The following is a 27,443-nucleotide window of genomic DNA, read 5'->3' on the forward strand; positions in this document are numbered from 1 at the left end:
GAGTGAAAAATGCTCAACACCTCACTGGTCATCAAGTGCAAACTAAAACAATGAAAAAGCACTTTTCTCAGCATATTGGCAAATATTTTTAAAAGATATTCTAGCTAGTGTACATCTTTCATAGAACAAACTGTGAGTGATCTTTTTGGAGGACGACATGCCAATGGATATGTAAACTCTGAAAAACGTGTGTACACACGGACTGAACTCCACTTTTAGGAATCATTTCGTTAAGAAAAAAAATCAGTTCAAAAAGATGTTCTCATCAGAGCATTTACACAGCACTGTTTACAATGGTGGGAAGAAAAGCTGAAGTGAAATCATATTCAGCTATAGAGAATTGGTTACATAAGTTATTCTACATCTTTTCATTCCCCACAGGAGAAGGACTTTCTAGAGTCACTTGAAAGGAGCCTGTGATGTATGTAGTTGTCACATCCAGGGAATAAATTTCCAGAAACTTTAACTAAAGGAATACTCATACAAGATCACAGGAATGTTTGTACGAGAAGGATGCCAGTCAAACATCCTTTCTGACAGTGGAAAATGGAGAAAACTTATGTGTCTACCATCAAGACAATGATGCGGTAAATCAAGGCGAGCTGTGGGCACTAAGGGTCCGGCGTTTCGGCGTAGTCCAAGGCCTTGTCCACAGTACTCTCCCACGAAAGGTGTCCTTACACAAGAGACCAAACCTGCACATCAGGAGACCCCACTACTCTATCTGAAAGGACCGGGTGGGTCTGGTGTGGGAGGACGTCTATGATATACACTTGAGTGAATAAACCGAGCTGCAGAATACATATAGTATGGCCTAATTTTTTCAATAAAGCATATATACACACAGATATACATAGATTTCTCATATACGTGTATGTATGTGTGTGTATATATATATATCACATAGGCATAAAAGTCATGAAATATATACACCATATTGTCAACAGTTTTTACTCTCAGGAAAAATGGGAAGGGATGTATGGGCCTTTCGGCACCACCACAGTACTCTTTTCAGTATTTCAGTTAAGTATACTTGGAATTTAAAGGCTTATTTAAGTCCGGAGAAAAATGGACGATGCCTCCACAAGACAGAATGCTATACTGGTCATTAAAAATCATGCCAGGGGAGATAGAATATTGTAGAAAAACGTGTAATAAACCGAATGGAAAATGGAGGTCTCCACACAATAAACAGGCACACAGTGCTCACTGGTTTTTATGACAGAGGTAATACACACTGATGAAAAGAACAGAAAGTAGATGTTAATGTGTTACTTATTATCTCTGAGTAGTGGGATCAGGAAGATCCTTTTGCCCTTTTTTCAGACTTTTATATTAAATACACATTATTTTTCATCTGAAAAAAGCATTTTTAGAAGTGTATTACCACACAGTGAAAAAAATACACGAGTACTTACAGAAACAAATAACTAGGAGACACCGTAGCAGCGTCACACAATGTAGAACGGGCGATCCTGAATAACACCGCACAGTTATATAAGGACCCACAAAGTGAGAGCACCTGCTGTAACAGGACGCGGCCCCCTTCTATTTGTCAGCAATGTCTTCATGGCTGAGGCAGTTCTGAGCACGGCCAGTGTCAGTACTGGTGTCTGGATGGATGCCACTGGAGGTGAGGGCACCTGCAAGCCGAGGGGAAGAACAGAAATCATCCTCTGCTTTTTCTGTCTTGTTTCTTTGTTACTTTTAAAGAGAGGAGTAAATAAGATAAACTGAATCTTCCCTACTGAAATTTCAGTAATGAAACCGTTTTTAAAGTTTTCACAACTTATATTCTGCCTATAACTGTCTTTTCAAAAAAGCATCATATTTATTAAATGTTAATTAACTCAGTTAATTAACAACCTGTTGAAACCTATTAAAGAACATGAAATGCACTACTTAAAAGCACCACGCCTGTAGTGACTACTTTAGCTGTCTTGACGGCAGTGAAGTTAGCCTTCACCATCCCGTGGCCCTGAGCTTCTGACGCTGGTAAGAAAGCACGCTGCCGCCTCAGATGGAGAGAAATAGTGAAAGCATTTTTTGAAATCTACAACACTGACAAAGCATAACTGACAAATCCTAGTCTCCTTTGAGGCTGTCATTTTGTTTCTGGCCAACACCCGTCAATGAGCAGAACCACCCCATTCCCGAGCCATGGGACTCACGTGGGAAGAAGTTTTGGAGAAATTTCCAGGTATAGAATGTAACCAACTATACATAGAACTCTGAAAAAAGAAAAGAAGCAATACTCTGATTTTGGAACACACTAAAAATATTCTCCTGAGCCTTAGTAGCTGGAAAGGCTGAGCTTCTCCTAAACCACTTATTTATTTCACAGCCAGTGAGCATCTCACACAAACTCTGCTTCCCTGTGTCTACTGGGAGCCTAAGGCACACTGTTGCTGTCAATCTTATCAGTCACAGGGCAGAGGCTTGTGTCTCACGCCTACAACTCTCACACAGGCTTACCTCCTAGACTCACTGTCTGAACTTGGCCCCACTTTCTCACCTGTTTACTTGGTATCTGTTCTTCTGTAAGCTGCCTGAAGTGCTTTTTGGAACAAGTCACAAGGATCAGTGGATTGAGAAATGGACAGATGGACAGGTGAGAGATGGGGAGACAAACAGAGAGACTCCAAGGAAAGGGGAACAAAGAAAATTTCCTATGCAAAACCGTCTTCTAGTCAGGGAAGAAAACCACCACAGAGAAGTGTGAAGAGGCAGGTGGCTTAGGACTGTTTCCTGGATTCCATGAAATGTCACACCAAGAGATGAGAGGGTAGAATTATAAATAATAAAAGAAAAAAAAGCATGCATGCTTGAAAAATATATCTACACTATGTACTTTCTAAAGAATAGATTCAACTCAGCAGGGCCCAATAACACAATCCTTGGGTATTTACAGAATTGAGAATCCCATCTCCAAACCACAAGGCATCCATTCGGAGCACTGAGTGTCTACACAGTGCGGTCATAAGCCGTCACCGGAAAATCTATGCTATCCTGCACTTACGAGGAACGAGCAGCTGTGCTCAGGCTGCCCACATGCGTCATTTACACCCCACAGCACTGCTACGGGAGGGGGACGCCCAGCGAGCCCATCTCTACAGGACCAAAAACAAGTCCGGGAAAGGATAAGCCGACCTACCAGTTCTCCATCTCACAAGACTGGACACTCCAGAGCAGGAATCGAACTCAAACCCACATTTGCAACCACAGTACTACCGTACTTCATGTGCTTTTTGTGTGCATAATACATTTGTTTTTGGCATGAAAGGATATTTAATAAATGATCGGTTGTCTTCTCTATCCAATTAGCTCACAATCTTTATATTTTTGAATTGTACACTTTTCCCCTGGAGAAAGGAATGGAAAGAGCAGGGGTCAGAATAAGGTGGGGCTCCATTCTTTAACTGTTACCTCATCTCATTCAAGTCCTGAACCAGGGAGGAGTAAATGTTCTCTTCATCTTTTAAAGAGAGTGCTCCACTGATGGTGACTTACTCAACTACAAAACCAAGTTTGGGGGAAGGTTGCATGCAGCAACCAGAGCAGTATCACCTGTAGGTAGGTGAAAAGAGCTCAGCGGATGGCTCAGGGGGTCAGCCTGATTTAATTTGAATCTATAAAAGAATACCACAGTCTAAAAATACTAGCATGCAATGTATTTGCTCTTTCCTGATTATCTAACAAGTTTCCACAGCCCACATGTAACATTATTGTAAACTAGTGTAAGGAAGAGTCCACAGACAGGGAAAATCAATGCCACAGGCAGGCTGAAACCCAGGCTGGAGGAAAGGAAGAGAAAGGGCATAGTTAAGAAGAGGGGAAATGCTGGGAAAAAGACATCATCAAAAGGACTCTAAAGCATCATCCAGCAATCATATAATCAATCATTTAAGAGAGAGTTACTGACGTCCTATTTTGTGCAAGATTTTACAGAGGGCAAAGAAAGACCGCAGCGTCCATGGTGACAGCAAGTGGTGGGGCAATAATACAATTCTGATCCCGGTACCTTGCACAATTGTACTCAGTATAAAGCCAAAAATATAAAGTAAAATAATACTATGTAAACTCTACACATTGTTGACAAAAAATTAATGAAGACCTAAATACCAGGACAGACACACCATGCACATTCATGGATCAGATGACAGCGCTCTTGGAATGGGAGTGCTCCCCAGAGCGATCCGTATACTCAACGTGGTCTCGATCACAATCCCAGCGGGCTCCTCTGCAGTAACTGACTAGCTGCTGCTACAATTCATATGGGAATTCGAGGGTCTCAGTAACCAAAACGTACTTGAAAAACAAGAACAATTTGAGAGGACTTGTAATTCTCAATTTCAAACCTTACAACTGTATCTCCAGGTGAGATTAGAGGCCATTTTTAAGTTATTACTGTGTTTATCCTTATTTTCTAAATTGTGTACAATGAATATATCTGTTAGAATAAGAAATAAAAAGTAAGGTATCTTTTAAAACATGCACACCGATCCATTCATTGGGAAAAAATTATTTTAACTATAAAGAGGTAAAAACATATCTAGTGAAAAAGGAGTACTTAAAAACAAGTGTGCATTTACAATTTTCATAAATTGAAAACTGAAAAGCACAAATACATCAAGTCCCTAGGGAGACCGGTGAAACATATTAATAGCTATTTTCAAAAATTCTAATTGAACAATGAAAGCTCAAGAAAGGGAAAATCGTGATTAACAACCAACTGGAAACACATGGAGAGCAAAGGCCTAGAAATCACAGTTCCTTTAACTCTGCTACTAACTCAATAGGAGAGGAAATTCCTCACTGAGGGGACAGTGGAACCCCATGCATAAGACAGGATACATAGTACAAACTGCAGTAGTATCGGGCTTGAATTCCTTAGAAGAATTCTAAAGTTACAACATTGCTGAAAAACAATAAAAAAAACTCTGACAGATTAAAACGCAGTCATATATATTACATAGAAACCTATGAAGCCTGCTCCCATGTTGCATAGAAATACAAACATATTTGTTCATTTACAGGCACTGATTACTTTATACCAAATAGAATATTTCAACTAAAACAAAAAATCAATACTACACTCCTCTTGTCAAAACTACTTGATAAGTTACCCTGCTCTGTAACCATAAAGTGTCTAAAATAGGTCTAAAATTAGTGACAAAGATCTTTGTATGGTTTCTTGAATTCTTTTAAAAATTCTAAGCTTAATTTTAAAATAGATCTGAGCAGAATTTCTATATTATCTTTTCCCTCGTGAAATGAACAACACAGTCTGTTGTCAAAATTCTGTCCTTACAATGATTCACGAGCACCGTATCCTCACAAATCTGCTGGACAGCAAGGCACTATCCAGACACTGTGACAAAACAAATGAAACACAGGGAAGACAGTGACCCTATTCTGGAGGGCTTATAAGCCGTGTCAACACCTGGTTTTTATTTGATTGTTTTGATTGGCTATCAAAATAAAATCAATCAAGTACTTTCTTCTTTGAGCATTCTGTAAGTCATGACTGTTTTTAGTGTCATGAGCAGGAAAGACTTAAGCATGACTTGATTAGGTCAACTAGCGACAATCATCACTGGAGAGTGAATAATAAAGAAGTTAACTGATAGCAATGCTTCTGCCTACATGAGACCTAAAATAAACCTACACTGGTTTCCGAAATGAAAATAAGGAGATGAGGTCCCTAATGAGAAAACAAACTAACAAGAAATCAAAAAAAGAAAGACGTTTTCATTAACGATTCCAGGCAGTAGTGGAGCATGTTGGTGAAGAGCACAGATGCTGGGGACAAACATGAGGGTCTGAATTCCCACAGCACTGGGTAGGTGTGACAGTGATATTTCAGTGAAATTTTCTGCATCTGAGTCTCCTATCCATAGACTGGTGACAACAACTGCACCCATTTACGAGAACGGTCCTACAAATTAAGTTATTTTATATATAAAAGTTTTTAAAAAATACCTCAGATTTTAAATAATACCCCAGAATCACAAGGAACAAAGAAAACAGATAAATTGGAGTTCATCAAAATTTAAAATTTTGCTTCAAAGTGCACCATCCAGAAAGTGAAAAAACAGCACACAGGAGAAATTTTTTTAAAATCATTTATCTGACTAGGAATTTGTATCTCCAAATGAAAAAAAACAAACAAACAACCCTACAACTCAACAATAAAAAGGCAACTCAATTAAAAAGTGAATAAAGTATCTGAAAATTTATTTTTCAATGAAAATATACAAATGGCCAATAAGCAAAATGAAACGATGTTCAATAGCATTAGCTGTAAGGGAAATCAAGTCAAAACCTCTAGGAGAAACCGCTTCACACTCACAAAAATAGATTATAATAAAAAAAAAGAATAACAAGCACTAACGAGGACACAGAGGAAGCGAGCACGCAGACCTTGCTGGTGAGGTCGAAACACAGCATGGCAACTTTGGAAAACAGCCTGGCAGGTCCTCAGACAGTTGAACATTTGGTTTCTGAATGACCCAGCAATTCTGTTGTCTGGGCACACACGTAAGAGAACGGAAAACTAATGTCCACATAAAAACTCGTAAAGAATGTCCACGGCGACACTACTCAACACAGCCAAAAAACAGAAACAACCCAAATGCCTATCACGTGATGAATGGGTAAACAGTGCGGCCCAGCCATACAGTGGAATATTATTCAGCAATAGCAAAGCATAGAGTACTGACCCAGGCCACAACGTTGACAGACATTGAAAACGTTACTCAGTGTGAATGAAGTCAGTCACAATAGACGGTTCCACTTACATAAAGTGACTCGATTAACATGAAATGTCCAGCACAGGCAAATCCACAGAGAGAGAAGAGTGGATCCTTGCGGCTGGGGGAGGATTGGGAAGATGGGAATGACTGCTTATGCATACGGGGCTTCCTGTTGAGGGGATGAAAATGTTCTAAGATTGAATGGGATGCACAATTCTGGGCATAGAGTAAAAACTGCTGTACATTTTAATGGGTGAATTGTATTAAAACTGTTAAGAAAAAAAGCACCTCCATAGTAAATGCAAATTGCTAATTTTTATTAGAGGAAGAAGAAACTGCCCTCAGCATGAAAGCAGGAGATCAGCAAATGTGAGTTAACTGAAATTGGACAAGAGCATTTCACTTCAAACAGTTGCTGAGTGTAAACAAAATATTCAGAAATAGGAAAATCAGTTTCACATCAAGAAGAAGCATTCTGCTTCAAATGCAGATCAAGGCTTCGGGAAGCCCAGCTGCTAGAAATGACCAGAGAAGAAACCTGGTTCTAAAAACAAGCACCAGAGCCAACAAGGAAATGGTGGTGAGGAAAGCAGGCGGCCAAATATCTGGAACAGTTTGTTACAAATAATTTCTCCACTGAAAATTTAAAAATAAAATGAGAGTGATGAAATGCTCTGTTGACCTCACGTGAATGGGCTTCCTTCGGAGCTCGATTGTTCTGTAACCCCGATTGAGAGACTCAGGAGAATCAGCATGGCTCCTGGGGGTCCCCAAGTTACTGCCCACCAGCACGCTCACCACCATCACATCTGCCAGGTTTGAATTGTAAAGAAGAGACCAACTTCTGAAAGGCACAGAATATGTTAACAAGGGAAGAAAAGGCTGCAGTCAGTCCTGGGACAGAGGCCCTGAGAGCAGAGGCCAGAAGTCTGCAGGTGAACTGCTGTGGCCCTGGGGCAGGAAGGGAACACAGGGGAGCATATCTCAATTACCTTCTCTCTCTCCCTCAGGTAGGAGATATAAAGCCTGCATCGTTCTCACCTGGAACTGTGGGTTCTGGCTGGCAGAAGTCTTACCTACAGGAAATGATTACTCCAGACTTTGTGGAAAAAGACAAGAAATTGAGAGGGATTAGGGAGCCAATTCCAAGAGCCTCTCAAATTCTCCCATATTTATTGTGTATAATAAAAGGAAAAATTCATTAACAGTTGTGTGATAGTAAGGAGGAACTCCGGGAAAGACAGGGTGAGGCAGAGATTGTAGAATATACAATGAGTACAAAGGATTATTGTATCTTTAGGGAAGTCATGGGGTGAGGGGAACAAGATATATTTTAAGATATGTGAATTACAAAGCAGACTACCAGACCAGCCAGGTCCTTGTTTTCGGGATAATAGAATATCTAACAGCACACAAGCCCAGCGTTTATACATTAGGGCCCCGGACCTTGCTTTGCAACCAGCAGAGTGCTATCTAAAACCTCAACTATGCAAGAGAAGCATTGTCTCTGCTTTTTAAGGCAAGGAGACTGGAGAGAGGATGCACAGGCACTTGCTTGCAAAGCAGTTTCAAAGCATATTTTTTTCTTCTTAAAGTTCACAGGCGACTGGGGTGTGTTACAATTTGTTAACCCAATCATGGGCTCCCACATGGAACCATTATGGAGGACAACTGAGGGTGACAAATCCTGATTGTGGGTCTTTTCCTGCCAGCTTCAGCCACTCTAGCAGTGTCTAGGCACATCCATGAATAACGATCATACAGAACCACCCACACTCTTAACTCCTGGTGCTTGAAACTTAATTTTAGCTCTACACAACTTACCGTAGGAAAGTTTCAGAAATAAAAAATATAATATTATTTTTAAATTTCATCATATTACTGATTTTTCTGATTGCTCTAAGCTGCTTCTTCTTGGTAAAGCACCTAATTCTGCAGGTGAATTCAGTACTTTCCTTTGGGCATATCTAGACAGTTTGGGCTCACTAACTTCTGTTGGTCAACTACTGATACACTTAATTGATTTTTTTGTTTATCAATTTAGCCGGGAAGAGAAGGAGTGTCACTCTGTTTTTCAGCCCACACTCAACTCTTTTCTCATAAACTCAGGCCTCCTGAAAACAAAACAAATAATTTGTTTCCCTTCTACCTTTTCCACACACCCAACAGTATACATCAGCCTCGAGAAAGAATTCAACAAAAGTGTTCAAACAATAATCTACAAACCTGAAACAACTCCATCTAAGAATCAAGATACACAATGACATGAGAGTGTGTCAGGCAGAAAGCATGGGTGATGCTGATCACCTCATTTCTATTTTTCAAAGGAACGTAGTTTCTCATACATTTTTATTATCACTCTTTGTCATTGTTTCTGCATAAGCCAATAAATAGTTTATGAAATAATTAAGCACTGCAAAAACAGATATTTGCTGTATTAATTACAGAAGGCATTCAGAGGTGATAGGAAATTCCACCTCTGTAAATAAACAAAAGTTCTTCCCCTCTGAAGAACACGTATACAAAATGCAACAGAGAATTCAAATTCTTGTGGAGAGGAGGAAAATCCAAAGAATCAAAGCAACGTCATTACTATGAGTCAATAAAAAATTCACTGGACAAACATGCTCAATGCATTCAAAGAATTTTAAAGGCACACTGCAAAGCATTCACTTAATGATCTGCAGGCTAGAGGATAAATTTCCCTCTTTAACAGACAACAGAAATCAAAGGGTGCCCCACCAAACAAGGACCAAAGAACAATCAGGTTTTTAACAGTTCTGATAAATCAGCATGTTCTAAAGATCAACATCCAGAAATTTTAAACATTCATTCAAACCACAATGAAACCAGCACTTAAAAAAAAAAAAAGAGAAACTAAGCAGATAGATCATGTACATATATCAATGAGAATTTCTTGTACGGCTGGAAGTAAGAAAAGTCTACAGCTTTTACTTGAAAAATAAAACTACTTTTAATGATAACTGCTGAAACACATTTCATCATTCATGTTGCCTTGAAAAATCTGAGGCACTTGTATCTGATCAGAAAAGCCATTCTGAGAAATAGTAGGTTACAATTCAGTGCCAGTTGGCTTTAGAGGAAAAGAGAAAGGAAAAGCTACAGTTTCTCATATCCTGCACAAAGTGTGAAGTGCCTCCTTGCCTCTTTCTCCTCCCATTTTCTAAGCCATTCTCCCCAACACTTCTGAAACAAGTATGAGAATCTCTTATTCCCAATATGCCAAATGACAAAAGAATATCAATTTATTTGTATAAATATATGACTACACCATGAACTGGAGGAGAAAGGTATCAGAAGTCTATATGGAAGTTATTTCTACCTTCCTGAAATCACACACAAAAACGTTCACACAGACACAGACACATACCCCCTGGATTACTGGGCACTTCACAAGCTTAGTATTTACAACTTCTAGAAGATAACTTTGTAGTTAGTTTAAAATACAAAACTGCCAGCTTTTGAAAGCCTAGATCATCTGCTAAACCATCCAAACATCAAAGAGACCCAATTAGCCTTCTCTGTAGAATGTAATTTCCCTTGATGGCAAAAGGGACCCTAAGAAGTACTGGATCAAAGATTCGTTTTTATCACTACCTATGATCTTTTTTTAAGCACATTAACAGATTCAGAAATGTATGTCCCAACAACATTTATTCTTATTGAAATAGCATACGTGTTCAACTGTCTATACAGATACTAGGTCCCATGAGGGTGTTTAAGAGCTACTTTGTGTATTGCAATATTTATTTTCAAGTGCAGACAAGGAGGGTGGGTATTACTTAGTTGTAGAGCATCTGCTTAGCATGCACAATGTCCTGGCTTCAGTCCCCAGTACCTCCAAAAAAATTAATAAAAATAAGTGCATATTGAAAAACAAGAATAAAGTTATAAAAAAAATGCACACTTAAAACCACTGCAATCTAGGTGCTACAATTATACTAAAAAAACAAGTGTTTCTATCAAATATTGACTATATGCCAATCACAGAGACAACCACAAATCACATCTGACAAGCATCACGTGTGATTCTCAGCAACCCTACTAAGTAGACACAGATGAGGAACCCGGCGCTGCGGAAGAGGAGATGGAGCTCGGAGGAGCCGGGGACGCTGACCGTCCTGCTCCCCGTGACACCGCGTCAGCTCAGGGCAAGCGCTGACGGAGCTGCTCTGAGGGGACACCCAGCTGCATGGAACCTTGGGGCACTGTGGAGTCCTAGAAAACACTAAAAATTTTTCAGTGAAAAACCAGCTCAAATATATTACACTGTGCCTCATCCTTTAAAAAGGGAACATGACTGAGACCTTTTTGATGCCTCCGTGTCCTTTCTGACATCATCAATTATTTGCCCTCTCAGCACGACCAGTGATGAACTAGACCCCATATGAAGTGCACTCAGATGGAAGAGCTTTTAAAGTTATTTTATGAAGTTTGTAAGACTCTGTCTATGCCTCACACAGGCGGTCATCCATCATTTCTTACCGGTGTTGATGTACCACCTGAAATCACTCCTTTCTTCTATTTAAAATCCCTTCATCTAATCCAGACATTTCAAGAGCAAAGAAGTAGCTCAACCACAGACAGTAACAGCTTTTCACCAAACGGACTCGAACAACCCATCAGACTACCTGGAAGCCCTTTACTTCTATTAAACCCACTTCCAGGTACTTCACCATTTTCTGATTGGTGAACTTGGCCTCTGACTGGCTTACTCAGAGCGCTCCGAGCCTCACATCCGGGGGTGGGAGAGGACCCTGCAGTTGGGGGAAATCAGTGCGGATGGTGGAAATCCTCCAGCCAGGTCTGCTCGGGTAGAAGTGCCACACGTGCTCAGAAATTATACCGTCAGCACCCCTGGGCTCCCATTGACTGGTTTCCCATTAACCAAGCTCATGACACACTGATGAAAGGAAACCAGAAACTTAACTTATTAATGTAACAGAAGATTTGAAACTATGAACCAGACTGAAATATCAGAGTTCAACCATGTGTACATTTTCTCATCCACCTCCCAATCACGGGCAGGCAGTCACATGGCAAGCATGGACAGAAGCAAAACAGGAAGGGTTTCTAGATTAACTCAATGGACTAAATTTCTGTTATAAGAACAGATATACTGCCTGGAAAACAATTAACGCCAATCACGGTGCACTCTCCGTGGACAGTGGCCGAGACACGACTATGAGAACCTGTGTAACTCTCCTTTCCCTGTCCTTTCTGGGCTAACTGATGCACAGAGGTACAGAGATTCAGTGATGCAGATACATCTAAACACCCAAAGCCCATCTCTGGGAGCCTGAAAACCAGACAGCCAGGGTTTAAATACCAGCTGTGCCACTTGCTGGTTCTGTGATTTTGGCCAACTTACTTACCCTCTGTGTGCCTCAATTTCCACACTGTAAACCTGGGACAACAATAAAACCTTCCTTACTCGCTTGTTGAGAAAGTTGAAGGATTCATTTCTGTAAAACTCCCAGAAAAGAATGTAGCACACTTTTGGTGCTTGACGAATGTCAACTTAATACCAAAGTGATTTACTAGTCTCCTTTCTAATCATCTTATGTGTTTCCTGGCTAGTCTAAGTCCCAAAGAAAATCCTTATTTCTACTTTTATAAACTCTTGGGGAGCACCCTTCTGTTCCATCCCACCACCTGTTTAAACCAAGGGAGGTGATGCCTCCTAACCACTCCTCTGGGACATCGAAAGTGCTTCTCACTTCACACCTCTGGCCTCTGGCCCACACCTAGCACTCATCACACTAACAGAGTGAGGTGTGAGTCCGGGGAGACAAGCAGGGTATTTGAAACCCTTCCTTTCCCTCCAGTGTTGGTCACCAGTGGGAAGCACCCGGGATGCTCAGCTCCATGGCAGGAAAGCCCTGTGCTTGAAGGGGCAGGTCCTCTCAAGGGAAGGCTCGCTGTGGCCCAGAGCTACATGGGACACATTATCATGACACGCACTTCCCACAGCCCTGAAGTTCATGGAGAATGTGGCTTCATCAGTAACAAAGAAGACATTTATCACCTGTCTAATATTTTGTGTCATCTCTCAGTTGGCTGCCGGAGACAACATGTGTATAAGTATTGGATCTCCTTAGGCCCAAACATATATGAAGTAACAAATAATCCTGTGGCTTAACGTTGGTTCAAGGCGACTGTGTAACAGTTCTTACTCTGCTGATGCTTAATTATGCGTATAGGAACAATGGAACCTCCTCAAATATCTTTCATCATAAAACCAGCTTTTCTTATTTCCCTGTTTCTTAGTAATTGCCAAAGACTCTCAAATGATGGCTTCACACCAAAGAGCAGCTAAAGTTTATGAGCCCTCTTGACATAGACACTGTGGTAAACACTTTACATAATTTCTAATTCTCACAATTCTACAAAGCAGAACGAATGTCCCCGTCTCACAGACGAGGGAAAATCTCAAACGAACTGACTCAGGCTCACATGGCTCAGTGGCAGCGCGTGCAAACAAACCCAAGTCAAAAAACTACACACCTTCGTATATGTACCAAATCTCCTCCGACCAATTAATGCACAGCGGCGGGGTCAATACTCAGGGAACTCAATACACTTCTCAGCTTTAAGGTGCTCCAGAGGCCGCTTCTAGCTCTTTATAAAATCCCAGCTCACTGGTTTCTAACACTGGAAGTGCAAGTCCAATTTTTCCATTGTTTGCACAACAAGTCTAAAATGTTCACAGTGACATGACAGAATAAAACTAAGATATAAGCAGAATAATTTTTCGAGGAAGACAGATGTAATGGACATTGTGCTATTCTGAAGCATTAAGCAAAGAAATCAAAATAAAATAACTTTGTTTAAACCTTCTATTACAAATAGGTAAATTAAGACTGTAAGAATGTGCAACAGCGCCACCTATGGCTAAAATGACCTTCCAGGTTGCCGGAAAACATGCAACACAAAAATTGCCTGTAGGATCAGAAACGAGAATCAGATAACTAAAAGCTTATGTAGCACATACTGCACTTTGCTTCGGGGAAGGGTGGGGTGTTCAGTATTTAATCTCATATTGCTAATACTCCTGAATATAAACAGAAGACATAGGCTCATGGAAACTCATCTTAGAAGAGGAAAGAATACAGTCCAGCCACTTTATTTTACAGGAGGGGAAACTGAGACATGGAATCTGTCCTCCTGGTAATCGGCAGCAAAGCTCTCCTAGGCCTCATGTCTTGCACTGTAGCAAAAACCAACAGATTTGTACTAGACCTATATTCATAAAAGTCACATCTGTATTTTTCCAACAGTAGGTTATCTAAGTATCTTGCAAAATAGTTCTCAAAGAGCAAGGATATCATAAAAGTTTGTTGAAATACAAAAAGGTTTATTTACATAATAAAACAGCATGAGCTTCATTGTATTAAAAAAGTGACATGTCAAATCAATGTTTTGATATTTTAAACCTGTTAAGAGTGCAGGAAAAAAAATCAAAATTTTCTTTAATCACAAAAGAGAGAAGCTTATTCCCTGAAAATGATCAATGTGGATTTTACTAAACTTAGTGGATCTGGTCAGAATACCACGAATTTAAATGTCTGAGTGGATGGTAACACGGCAACATGAATTCTGAGTTGTAACAACACATTTTCTGTGTAAATAATCTTCAAGGTCATCTGATTAAGGCAATTTAACTATTCCCTGTCTCAGGAGAATGATACAGATTTCATTAAAACTTCATACTATACTAAAAAAAAATGAATCTTTGTTACTTTAAACCATATTCAAATCTAACATATATATACATTTTGAATATGCATCAGAAATAAGCGATGTTCTTCAGTATTCAGAGTTGATACTTCTAAAATATCTCTCATTGTGACAGCACATTTTTATTAAGCACCTCTTGGGTTCTTTGTATACAAGGCGTCTAAACGATTTAAACGATATTACTCAAATTTCACAAATGAGGAAATGTACTTAAGCCATGAAAACAACGTACATTTTCATCAAAAGGAAACAAAAGAGTAAAAATTTTACTTACAATATTCACTGACAAACTTTCTTCCCTATTAAGGCTACATAAAACCTATTCAGTCTTTTTAAGTATTTCTGTCAATAAGGGCCACTAGAGAAAAACATGTAACATCATTAGAAGTGGTTGGACTTTCAAAGCCCACTTCTCATTTGCACTATAATTATTTTTAATGTTTTGTTTTTAGTGCTTACAGAGCACTAAAATAAAAAAAATTAACTTTTTAAATAATTACCTGAGAATGCAATATTTGTGAAACTGTACAATTTTAATTTATGCCACTCTGTCTCACATTCTCAATGGTGTCTCTCTTTTGAAGGCCTCATCAAGCTGAGATCACTATAATCGGCCATTTATGGAGTCACAGGAGTTCGGGTAACCACTCAACGGGAGGCTGATTAGAGGAGCAATTAAAAATGCATCCTGTGCAGCCTCGGTTCCAGCACCAAGCTAGCCACCGCCAGCTCCGTGTGATTTGGGACAAGCTGCTCCATCTCACAATCCCTCAGCTGCAAAAAAGGAGACACAGATACCAACCCGCAAACACCTGCTATGAAGTAAAACGTGAGGAAAGCATTTTAGCCTTAGGTACGTGTCCACTCAGAGCGAGTTTGGTCATTATGATGATGAGGATAGCTGTTAATAAATTAAGATAGACCAAAAAGGAGAAATCACCTTAAAGGAGAAACATTTTAAGTCCATGAGCATTTCTTTTTGGATGGATTGCAGGATATTCTTTTGATTTTTATAATAAACCAAGTTTTGTAAACTAATTATAGATTTACAGTTTCATGGACAAGTCTCCAGAAAAAGAATTAGAGGCCTCTAACCTCTGAATACTAAGAAAATAAAGTTTAAAAAAAATCAAGGGGGAGATAATACCTCATTTGGGAAAGTATGTGCTTAGCATGCATGAGGCCCTCAGTTCAGTCACCATTAACTCCATTTAAAAGCTTTGTTTTTTAAGAAGTGAAGAATTAAAGCAAAAAGATGGAGGAATACAGAATTTTTTAGAGACTCATCTCAGATTTATGATGGGGAAGAAACCATCCATTTCTGAGAAGAAACCTTGAGAACTATGTAAACTGGATCTGAGATGTCTAGTCTTCTAACATTATTCATGAATTCATATTACCAAGCCTTAAAACTACCTGATAACGCACAGTGGTGATACTGATCATAACAGCTGCCATCACGGATCGAGCTCCGTCTAGGACTGCTCTGTTCTGACATCTCTGCCCCTGAGGCCTCACCAGGCTGACAGCACTAAATTCGGTCATTCATGAGCATCGCGTGTAAGTCCTCCCATTGTGCTCCTCACTCTCCCCTCACCAGCCCCTCTGAGGGAAGCACTGTTATCATCTTCCCCACCCGCAGATAAGGTCACTGAGGCACAGAGACTAAACCAGTTCCAGGTCACATCGGCATTAAAGGATGTCTGTATTACTGCTGTTTTGCTTTTGACAAAGGAATCTGAGATATCAATTCAAGGGAGACTGTTAAATAATCAAGTCTGTCAGGTCTTCACCCCAAAGAGCAGATACTATAAATTCCTGATGTAGGATGATGCTGCCGACATAAACTGACTCAGCTTGAAATTAATATCCAAGATGAAGCAGCGGATACACATAAATATTCACAACTGTCAACTCCGCTCACGGGTCTGGGTCCTTCACTGCCTAAACGGGGGTGAAATCCCCACCCGTGTCCAGGAGGGAAGCGCGGCTCTTCCCGGGTTCACCCAGGCTTCACGGGCTATTACCCCCACAGACTGGCCTCAACGATTAAAAGTTCTTAAGATTTTTACACCATGCAAAACTAAAAGACATTTCTGCAGATGGAGCACTTTCTCAGGCTTAAACCTTTTTTGCCTACACTCAGCAAGGGGGAAAAAAGAAACATGACTCTACAAAGTCTCTGAACCTCACCTCTCACAGGAGTAGAACGGCCACAGCAGATGACTCTTCACATTGCAGGGTGAGAACAAAATAAAGCCGCCCTACAACAGGCCCTCCCAGAGACAGTGCTCAGCAGTCTTCTGCACACTCACGGTTGTGCAGCCCTCACCACCATCTATTTCCAGAACACTTCATCACTCCAAAACAATCCCCCTGTCATTAGCAGTCACTCCCTAACACCCCTCCACCCAGCCTCTTCCAACTATCACCTACTCTCTGCCTCTGCATGTGCCTATTTTGGGCATTTCAGATCACTGAAATCAACAATATGTGGCCCTTTGTGTCTGATTTCTTTCACTTAACATGCTGTTACCAAGGTTTGTCCATTTTGAAGTGGTATCAGTATCTCTCTCTTTTATTTTTTTTGAAAACGTTAAAGATTATTAGAAGGTGGTAATTACTATCAAAAAGAGTAGAGTGGAGCATAAGTGATTGGGTTTCAAAGGGAAAAGGGCGGTTTGAACTGTCAGGGTGGACTTCCCAAAACAGGTGGCCTTTTTCATTTTCCTCTTTTTTTTTCTTTTTTATTCACTCTTACGTGTGAATAATGTTCCACTTCATGGAGATACTACATTCTGTTCATCCATTCAGCAGCTATGAATGGACGAAGTCCAGAAGAATGACTCTAAGGGGTGACTAGCATGGATGGCATTTAAGCAAAGGGCAAGATGTGCTTTCAAAAAAAAGCCAGCAACAGAGACACAAGGAAATTCAGTGCGTTTCTGAATAAAGTGCGTGCTTGCTTCGGCAGGACTTCCGTGCAGGGCTGGGGCGGATATTGGCAGGAATCACGGTGAGGGAGACACCTGAGAAGACTCCCCACTGCAAGCAGCTCAACCAATTCTCCTCCCTCATCCTGTATTGTTAGAGCCATGTTTCTAGGTTACTGTTATTTCAAGTAATAGCACTTTAACTGCACATCTGATCATCTCCATCAGACCGCATTAACCCCAACCCACAGAAAATCATTCACTAATCGGAGTAGCTCCAGGACATAACGGTGATGGATCAGGGAGTCCTGCAGCATTCCAGCCTGCAGGCACAAACCCCACATGTGCCCTGATGATGTCCAGAAAATAAAATGTATGGAAATATCTCACTGCTGGTACACGACATCTGCCCTCAAATTGTCTCAAAATCATGCTGGCAAAGCACTACTCAACCCGCTCACTACAAAAAAAAAAAAAAAGCTAAGAAGGCAAATTTAGGCTCTACCATTGAAAACCAGCAACCATCACTGCCAGTATCTGAGCTGGAATGCTCCTGACTTTGAAAACCACTGCGCAGTTACTTTTCAAACTTGAAACTCATATATGTATACCACGTAGATGATATTGCAGTAGGATTTTTCTTTTCAAAATCTCCAGTTGCAACATTATCACAAGAAAGTTTATGTTTCAGCTTTAAAAAAATTAATTGTCCTCCACTTTCTTAATTTTGAACATATTATTATTTTGTAAATGGAGTTATGCTGCGGATTATAAACCAACTCTTTGATTTCTGCAAACAAGACCTTTATGACCTCACTATTTCACAGCAAACTTTAATGATTCTTTGAGAGGTGGGGCCTAGGGCGCTCAGTAACAGCTCTTTAAATACTGACAAGGATGTGCTATTAAGTAATGCAAAGGCTCTAACTCCGCATTAGCTCAGAAAGCAAAGAAACTACACCAAACACTTACTTTAACAATTTTATATATTTCTGTTCTTTTGAGTATTAAAGTTCTTAAAAGATATGATTTTTTTTTTGAAAAAGACAACAGCTGTATTAAATTTCCTCTCAGCAAGAAAGCAATCTTTATCAAGAATAAAAACCACTATGGAAATCAAAATGACAGGACGTTTCTAGCTAAGTAAACATCCAGATCTGAAAACAAACCTATATCCTATCAGATCTCACTCGAACGAGCTCAACAAAGTCCTGGGCTACACTGAAAATTAGCTCTTCTGTTCCAAATGTTGGCTGAGCTAAGATCATCGCACAAGGCAGGGAAGGAGAGAAGACGAAAGTCCACCTGGTGGCCTCCATCGGTTTTCTTCCAGCCACAAGGTGCCTCTAGGGCGGCCCTGCTAACAAGCCCCCATAAGGAAATCCAGCATCCACACTGCCCCTGCCTTCCCCAAGCAGCCCCGACGCCCTTCTCCCAGCCTGTGAATGGTCTTCTAATGACACCCCAGTTGGTGGCACCCACCCCCTCTTCCCCGCTACACACACACACACACACACACACACAGAGCCACGGCAGCCTTCCCAAATCACAAATTTGATTACATCACCCCCACTTCAAACCCTTCAGAGGCTCCCTGGTGGAGTTCTAGCCCCACCACTGACCCTGCTCGCCCAGCCTCACATCAGTACCCAGGTCCCCAGTGAACTGAGGGGCCCCCTGACCTGCTCCTACTTGACACTTGCCTCCAAGATTATTTTGACTGTTTCCCAAGGAAGACTTCCTTCCCTCCAAACTCCACAATTTGTTCCCCTGTTCCTAGAACATTCTAGGCTAAGTCAACTTCTGACAATGCTAAGCTCTCAAGAAGCAAATATATTTTGCTTACTAATGTGGATACACACTCTCTCCCCTAGACTCACAGTAGTGTGCGTGTTATGAATAAATGAATGACGGGGTGGGTCTCAAAGGGACAGACATACCTGCTGTCGCCCGTCCCGACCCTTCTGTCTGTAGAATATCAGAAGCAAAACCAGAAGTACCTTTCCTGAAGGTCAATTTCTGATGACACCCTTCACTGTCTACTATGTCAGTTCTAGAAAAACCCAAATTCTTCCAAAGCCCTACACCCCAGACACTCTCCAGTGTCCTCCCCAGAAGGGGCTCCCTCCACCCTGGACCACACAGGGCACTCTCCCCGGGTCCCCACAACAAAAGCCTGCAGGCCTCTGCCCGGGCTGCACCTGTGACCTGAGCCACATTCTTGACTCCTTCTCCTGGCTGACTCTTACTCTGTCCTCACAACTGAATGTAGAGCCCATTTCTTTCAGGAAGTCCTCTCTGATAATGTCCTTTAGGTCTTGGCTGGGCTCTATGTATAGTAGCAGTACATGGTGACCAACTGGGACTTTGCCCGCTACGTTGAGACCACGAAATCTTGGGGGCCACGTGGGAAGGAGTGAGAGATTACAAGAGAGGTGGGGAAAGCAAAAAGCAAAAATCACAGCCCAAGTCCCAAATTCAAGGATACTTTCTCAGGAAAAAGTATAAACTATTTCACACTTGTGCAATTTGGCTCCTATTTTTGTGGCTTCTGGACAGCAAGAACTTGGTGTTCTAGTCCAAAGCCCAGATTACATGCAAATAAATGTATATATTCATATCCAAAGGAAACCAGAGATGCTCAACAACAGTTTGCAGTTAGAATTGAAAGGAACTTTGATAAAGGCAATCTCTCTCTTTCTCTCTCTTCTTTCTTTTCTGGCATCATATAATTTTAGAAGTATTTGCGTGACTAAGAGGTGGCTACAGACCGTGATTCTACACTGGAGTGTTTGGGGCTGAGGAAGCCCAGATCATATTCACTGTGTAAACGCAATCACACCAACACACTGACAGGAGCCCTTGTGGTGGAGCTGATGTTCCAAAGCGGGCAACCATATGTTGTAAGAGAACTCTAACTAGAAAGTAAGAAATGCAATGTTCTGTACTCAATAACATTTGTTATATGGGCCATTAACTGATTGTATATCTTGACTAATGAAACCCAAAATAAATTGTCAACGTCGATTTTCTCCATCTGACCATTTTCTGCTAACTTTGGATATTTAACCCTGACTCCGTAAGTAAAGCTCAGCCTTATGCTGCAGCACAGCTACATCCCGTGGAAGAAAGCAGATCAAGGGAGAACTGGAGAGTTTCCCTTCAGAAGCTGCTAAGTCTGGTTTTGCACCTGTACGTCATTTGCAACCACGTCATCATCAAAGGAGTGAGACCTTACATCTGTGGGGTGAAAAGCACTGCGGTGCTTCAGAATCATCAAAGAATACTGCGCTTTGTGCAACAGTCCTGAGGCACTTAAATCGCACTTTTTCTGAAAGGTTCCAAAAGTGATCCACTTCACCATTCCAGGTACAATAGGGAAGTACTGGAATTAGTAGAGAAAACACGCCCTTGAAGTCTGACAAGGCCCTGCTTGAATTCTGCTACAGCATTTACTAGCCGCTAAACGAACCAATTCCTTAACCCCTCTGAGAAGGCTTCCCAATCCACAAAAGGGGGCTGCCACCGCCCACCTGGGAGGCATGGATGTGAATGCAACATGCAAGTAGGGCGGCCGACTGGTACCTGACACGGGGCCTGGCTAGTTTATCTCCGCTGACCTTCTCCCCCTTTAAAGTTGCACTGTTCCCCCAGTAAGGATCAAGCCCCCGGAACAGACTGCCCGTATCTTCTGTGTATCCCCGGATACATGCCTTACGCTTAGGAGGCCAGAAAAACAGCCTCGTCCCCAGTCACTATCAATGTTCTTAAAAGTCTGGGTATTTTTAACTGTATTTTTCAATGAGACTATTCCAGAAATTTCCAAGCACCATTCTCCAGGTTGGCTCCCCTCCCAGCGCCCATCCTTTCTCACCTCAGAAACTCTGCATGATTGCTTCTGTTCATGGGAAAGCGAGTCCGGTAGGGTGGGGACTCCCAAGGACTCCCCCCATCATAGGTGAGTGTGACTACCTTCACCCCACTCCGACTCCAGCTTCTGAGGATTCTCCCCTCCCAGACCCTGCAGCCTCTGCAGCTTCCCAAGACACACACGTGGCCACAACCTTCCCTTCAGATTTCTTCCTGGCTGGCCCTGCCCTCCCCCGTCCCCTTAAAGATAAATGGCTTTTGTCTGAAAATCGCAAATGCCGCTGACTGACACACCATAGCTGCATGGCCTGGGCTTTCCTCCAACCCAGGCACAGCCCTGCCCTCCCTCAGCCTAAGTCTGTACCTCTCGAGATGATCTAATTCACATGCAAGGCTGTGAACACCAGTTGAGAATGACGACTCCCAACGTGAATCTCCAGTCCGGCTCCTTCACCTGAGCCCCAGTCTCATAGACACGAGTGCCTCTTTGAAGTCCTAACTTGAATGAGAAATGGCATCTTAAAAATGCCTCATGTCCACCATTTACTCTGGAATTCGAATCCTGGCAGGTACCTCCCAGGCTCCCCATTTTAGTAACAGCCCCAGCACCCACCTAGTTGTTTGAGGTCACATTCAATTTCACTGTTCCCTCCCCCAAGCCCTGCCCTGGAATCAGTCCTATTTTTTCCATTGCTAAGCCCATATCAAGTCTGGTTCTGCAGGGACAACGGCCGGAACCCCAGAAGCTCACAGCACTGAGTCACAGTCCTCCGAAGGGAGCTCCCTGGAGGGGGAGGCATCTCCTAGCACGGGTCACCTCAAAAAGCACTGGATTCTCACAAAGGAGGCCCAGGAGAAGGGACTCAATATTCTCCCGTGGTCTGAGCTTTGAAGGGCCTGAGGTCTGGGGGAGCTCCTAATTAGCAGACACAATTGCCAGTGAGCAGATGAGGATGGAGGATCCCAGGAAAGTCTGTTCTCAATCCGACCCCTGGACTCTCGGGAGCAACGGGAAAGGCCTGTGTCCAGGGTGCAGCCTGGCCATCACAGATCCCAGCCTTCATTTGCCAACCTGGACAGCCTAGACTCCATCTACTTGAGACATTTACTTCTATTCTGTTCCCCACCCAGAATGGACTCATTCAGATATTCTGGCCTGACTCAAGCGAGGCAAATTCAGTGAAAAATGAAGTGTCCACTTTTGGACCAGAGCATGAAAGGACAAACAAGGCCTCATGGACAGCATGATGGTGGTGGCGAAACCCTTCCCCCGGGTGAGATGAACCAGGGTAGAGGTGAGAATGCAAGTTCCTAGGTCGGTCAAACCATCTTCCTTCACGGTTGACTGGGGTGTTGGAGACTCACTACCGGAAACTAATGACAAGACAGTGGTGGACGTCAGCTGCAACAGACACGGAGACAGCTATTTACTGCCACCATGGGTTAAAAGTAAAGGCTGGGGCAGGGAGGCCTGCACGGCTGCTGAGGCAAACCACAGACCCGGCTCTGAATGCCCACTGGCTGAAGCAGAGAGGAAGCTACGGTCCCTTTTAGCGGTCCCTGTGTCCACCAGATCCAGGTGAGCCAGCTAGTTAGGAGAAGGCCATGTTGTCCTGATACTCAGAAAAACAAGCCTCGTAAAGGGAACAAAAGAGTGGCATGGATTTTAGACACAATTCTGCCCCTTTATGAAGGCAAAGTAAAGTAAATGGCATGGGGAAGTTGAACGCAAAAAAAAACATTAAATAACAAAATGATGACTGATTCCTCCAACAGCGTCCCCTACAGCTGCTCACCCCCGATCCAGCCACTTTCTCACCAGTGACCCCCGGCCAGGAAGCTCCGTCACGCACGTCACGCACGTCACACAGCGACAGCCAGGAACCACATGCCGAGCACGTTTGTGTAAAAGCAGGAATACAGCAAGATCCTGCAGACTTTGACTTTCCAAGTTTAAATACTTCATGAAAAGAATTCCTCAGCAGCTGCCTAAACCAATTCGCATTTCACTTTTTCAAAACATTCAAACAAATTTAATAAGGGCGCATTTGTCACCAAATATAAGGAGGACCAAACAGGTTCCTCAAAGCAAGGATTTTAACAGGTATCAATCTCCAGTGGGTAATGGGCTAACAAAACAAATATTCCAAAAAATTAGAAAATAAAAAGATGACCAGGATAATACATGGATCAAGGCAGCTGTTAAGTTTTTACTTTTAAAAGAGATGGAGACAGTACGGAGGGAAATCTGGCTATTTCATATGCAGGGTGTGAACAGCCCACATTTTCAGACCCAACAACATGCTCACTGGGCAGTACAAGAGAAAAAGGAATAAAGAAAAAGGAAAAGAGGAACAAGAGAAAATTAGAAACACACAAGAACAAAAATGATTTTCACAGCATGTACAAGATTTACGTGGGTGTGTGAGGCCAGGGACGCGGGGACGATGAGACCCAACCTCACCTCCTGCTCCAGGGAAGGCAAGGGCCTGAGGGGAGCGGTGCTGCCCGGGGACCCCAACGTGCTCAGCACCCCTAACCAAAACTCCACCTACATGCGTCTAGGCAGCTTTAGAGCTACAAATTATGGTCGCATTTCAGGCTTGACAGTTGAACTCACTTCCACCAAGAGTAGCAGGAGAGAATTAGTCTCCTCTCCTGCACCAAAGCATTGTTTAAAAAATTAATGACTGTGGAATAGTAAAAGCAACAATGAAGTAAAAGAGACTGGAGGAGAATGTGCTTGACCCGAGCTCACTGGCCTCGTTATCTCATTGACATTTAGATGCTGTCTGAGCCCTTATGGTATCAGAACAGACAGTCCCACAAGGAAGGAGTTTTAATGCGCTGCTGTATTTTGATGCTGGAAGCCATGCCTGGTACACGAGGTTCTTGGTAAACAATGGTGACACTGTCAACCACTATGGGCTAAGTACACATCCAGCTACTAAGCCAAATCCAAAGGGCAGACTTCAAAAGGCAAAAACAAGCTGTCATTCTCTGGTGGGTCTGTAGACTCAGAGCCAAGCAGTTGCTGAGCAAAAATGTCACCAGTACCTCCTATGATAAAAGACGAGGCACTGGCCAGGGGACTGGGGCAGGGCTCCAGGCTTCCACTGCTCAACCACCAGCCTGTCCAGGGGAAGATGGCAGTCGCTGCTTACATTGCACTGATGCACCTACCTTGACTAATGCCTGGGGCCTCAGCAGGAGGTGACATGAGAGGTGAACAGAGCCAGCCTCGGTGTAGCACAGTGCTGGCAGCTATTCCCTCAGCAGTGCCCAGGCTCATAAACATGCCAGCTCATCTCCAAGAAGCAGAACGGGAGTGCGGGCATGTAGATCACAGGGCCCTGTGTGGACAAGTACAGATCATGGTCACGACAAGCCTTGCCCCTTCCTTAAGCCATAGAGGTATGTCCGGGAGGAACAGAAAATTCATCCAGAGCCCGCTAGGTGGGCTCTCACAGGTGGAACTTGGGTACCCTGTGCCTCTCACACACAGGGCTTGTCTGGACTTTCTTTTTATCAATTCTCTAGCATCTTCTCCTCCAATTTACCAACAACCAGAAAGTAGGATCTGATCCTAGGTAAGTTCAATAATCACAGAGCACCGCCTCCACAGCGGGCCAGGCAGCACGTGCCAGGTCCTCCGACCGTCACCTGTGGGACCGCAATGAGCGCTCTCCAGACTCAAGTCCCGAGGCCGTAGGCCGGGGGGAAACAGCTTCCCTCACTCTCTACAGCAAAGGGGGACAAACAGTTGGCAAAGGCATCTCACCCTCTTCTTCCCGAGGAATATCATGATAGACACACGGGGAAACAGAGCAGAAGGTGGGGGTTAGGCAGCCCAGAAGAGCTCCTCTGTATTTCAGAGGCAAAGTGGGGCCGTTGACTTAATCACAGGGACAAAGTGAGGATGAACATTTCCCTGCTCTGTCCCATACTTCATGATATGCCTTTCCCTGCATAAGGAGTTCATTCGGAAGTCCCTGGTGGTGTTTCTGATGTCCTAAATTGGCATGCTGGCTGTCGGGCAGGAAGAGAGGGCCTGAGCCAATCAACTTCTGGACCTGGGAGGCAGGAGACACCAGCTCCATCCCCAGCTCAACCAGCGCTGCCTCTCGGGATTCAGCATCTCATCTATAAGCAAAGGGATGAGACTGTCTCAGGACAGGCTGCCCAAGAGAAATGAAATGGGAGCCATGTAAAGGAAGTTTCCAAGTTGCCACAATTAAAACGGTAAACAAAGAAACAAACCAACCAACAAAAAAAAAAATACTAGAAACTGATTTTAAGAACAGATCTTACTTAATCTACTGTATGTAAAATTCTATTATTTTGACATGTAATCAATATAGGAAGTAACAAGATAGTTTATATAATTTTACTAGACAAGCCTCAGCGTCTGATGAGCATTTGAACTACAGCACATCTCAGCTCAGAGCAGCCTCGTCCCCAGCTCTCCTAGCATCAGTGGCTGTGGCTACTCTATTGGACAGCAACTCCAGGGGTCCCATCATGGTCCTGGCTGAAAAGCGGGATTAAGTGTCCACACTAACCCTAATAGAATCTCTCTGAAACAAAGGCGGATTCACTTTGAAATGTCTGTAAACCGGCGGGCTGCACCTCCCTCCCCCCTTGGCTACAAGACAGCTCTCTTCCTTGCTGATTCCTTTCTAGATGTAGGGAAGCAATCCGGAACACAGCCAGGGTGGACTGGCCTCCAGGTAGACTTACCTGCTGTCTGTGTCCAGTCCCATGACGTCCTCCTTCTCGAACGGGATGTAGACGAGGGGGATCTTCTCCTCAGATTTCTTGGGGGCCCCATCCAGCCACTTGGACTTGGGCAAGATAAAGAGTGACTCAGTGAAGTCTTCAACCCTCTTCTCCACCACCCTGCAGTCCTCGTAGTTTGAAGGACAAGTCGGTGGGTGGCTGCTCGGTTACCTCCCCATGCAGCACAAAGACAAAGAGCTGAGAGTCATTAAGCGTGGTGCCATAAAGCTCGTCTGCATGTGGAGCTTCTCAAAGGCCCTGGTCGAGAGACAGTCGGTAATGGTGACAAGGCCCACGACATTGCGGTGATTCTGGAAGCCACTCCACACATTCTCGGGTGCATAGTGGTACTTTTAGTGGATACAGAATGCCCACTGGGGGCCACAAGGGTTGATATGGCTCACCAAGGAGATTCGCTTATTGATGCAAAAGAAATTCTCCTCTGAGATGATCCCCATGGGTTTGACCACAACGGGAAGCGTCTGGTGTTCCTCAGCACACTGCACGAAGTCAGGGATGCTCATGTTGCAGGCCCTGCCGAGAGGGGAGAGGAGATTGAGGTACATACACTGCTGTGGGCTGCAGGCCCATTTGGGTGGCGGTGACCTGGTGTGTATCAGCCAGAAGGCAAGGGAAGCCAAAGCAAATCCGGGGGTACAGTTTGTCCTCAGAATCTGCACATGGCTACTGTAGCTCGGATCACATTACCCAGCTTTTGGTCTAGGCTTCCTGCCCCTGCAGAGAAGGGTCATTTCTTATTTTCTGTTTCCAAGCAACTAGCAAGGCCCTGATGCAAAGTCACTGCTCAAGAATGCTAAATAAAGAAATGAACAAATGATCTGCTTTCCCCAACCCCCTTCAGCAGAAGATAAAGAAAAGGACTACAGTAGGATCAAAAGATCTAGATTTATATCCAATATATTTGAATACCTAAGTTTCATAATAATGGATAAGAAAACTTGCCTTGGGAAAGAGGGTACATTTCAGTGGTAGAGCACATGCTCAGCATGTACGAGGTCCCGGGTTCAAACCCCAGTATCTCATTTTAAAAAATGAAGTAAATAAATACACCTAATTACCATCCTCAAATAATATTTTTTCACTCAAAATTCAAAAAACCCCTTGCAATTGACAAAACATTGTAAACTTCACTATACATCAATTAAAAAAAATCCTTGCCTTACAAGAATATATCTGGATTAAAGAAGTTTGCAAATATAAAATGCCTAGGGTACCACCTGCAGAAAAAGAGGTGACTGTGCAAATTTACTATCGCTCCTTTATGAGCTATATTTCCTTTGGGGGGATTATAACCTCTCAGAGCTAATTTTCTCAGTTTAAAAAA

General features: G+C 42.8%; 2 long non-coding RNA genes across 2 annotated transcripts in view; both read right to left on the bottom strand.

The window, feature by feature from the left end:
* Positions 1 to 27,443, bottom strand: part of LOC140690699 (uncharacterized) — a 316,124-nt gene that overhangs the window by 198,753 nt on the left and 89,928 nt on the right. The window lies entirely within an intron of this gene.
* LOC140690700 (uncharacterized) lies at positions 1,454 to 26,258 on the bottom strand. Its single transcript, XR_012065959.1, has 3 exons — positions 26,060 to 26,258; positions 24,503 to 24,672; positions 1,454 to 1,643 (listed from the first exon to the last, which is right to left on the bottom strand). It is a non-coding gene; the product is annotated as an uncharacterized lncRNA (long non-coding RNA).

The sequence above is a fragment of the Vicugna pacos genome, chromosome 31 (assembly GCF_048564905.1).
Source record: "Vicugna pacos chromosome 31, VicPac4, whole genome shotgun sequence".
Taxonomy (NCBI): domain Eukaryota; kingdom Metazoa; phylum Chordata; class Mammalia; order Artiodactyla; family Camelidae; genus Vicugna; species Vicugna pacos.